Here is a 710-nt window from a genome sequence, read left to right on the forward strand (position 1 = left end):
ATACTGCCCTTCAAATGGTCTTTGATTTTACTATATCCTTTCGTATCTCTCCCTTGTCATTTTTTTTTCATTCCAACTTGATCCCTTCCATTCCAGTTCCCAAATGTTGTATATATATATATATGCATATATATGTAGAGATGTGCTGCTGCTGTTTCCTCTTCATTCTTCAACTCCTCCTCTTCCTCCTCTCCCTCCTTGTCTTCTTCTTTTTTTTAGCAAATGATGCCGTTATTGCTGAGAACATCTGGGATGTAATAAAAAAGACTGGGTTTTGGAAAGTTTGAACCATTTTCTTGGTTTTGCTGTCAGTAGTACTATGCATTAATATTTTAAGCATGTGTGTAAAGCTGGATTTGTAGCTTTCTCTTCTAGTCTGGTTAGGTATTTATTATATTCATAAATGTGTGAGGTACATGAACATGAGGGTACAGATAGACACACCTGTTCATATACACATGGAGTTCACAACAGGACATCAATTGATTTCTACAATATTCTACTTTATTGTCTTGAAAAAGGGGATCTTTTTTGAATATGAAGACTGCCTTTTTTCATGATAGGTGGCCAGAGCTCACCGTATCTGTCTCTCTGCTTCTCAAAGCTGAAGTATATGCATTTATGCCTGGCTTTTTAAGTTGGTGCTGAGGATTATTAATCATCTTCATTATGGATCAAATGCTCTTAACCATTGAGCCATTTCACAAGAC

The sequence above is a fragment of the Phodopus roborovskii genome, unplaced genomic scaffold (assembly GCF_943737965.1).
Source record: "Phodopus roborovskii unplaced genomic scaffold, PHOROB, whole genome shotgun sequence".
In the NCBI taxonomy this organism is placed as follows: Eukaryota; Metazoa; Chordata; class Mammalia; order Rodentia; family Cricetidae; genus Phodopus; species Phodopus roborovskii.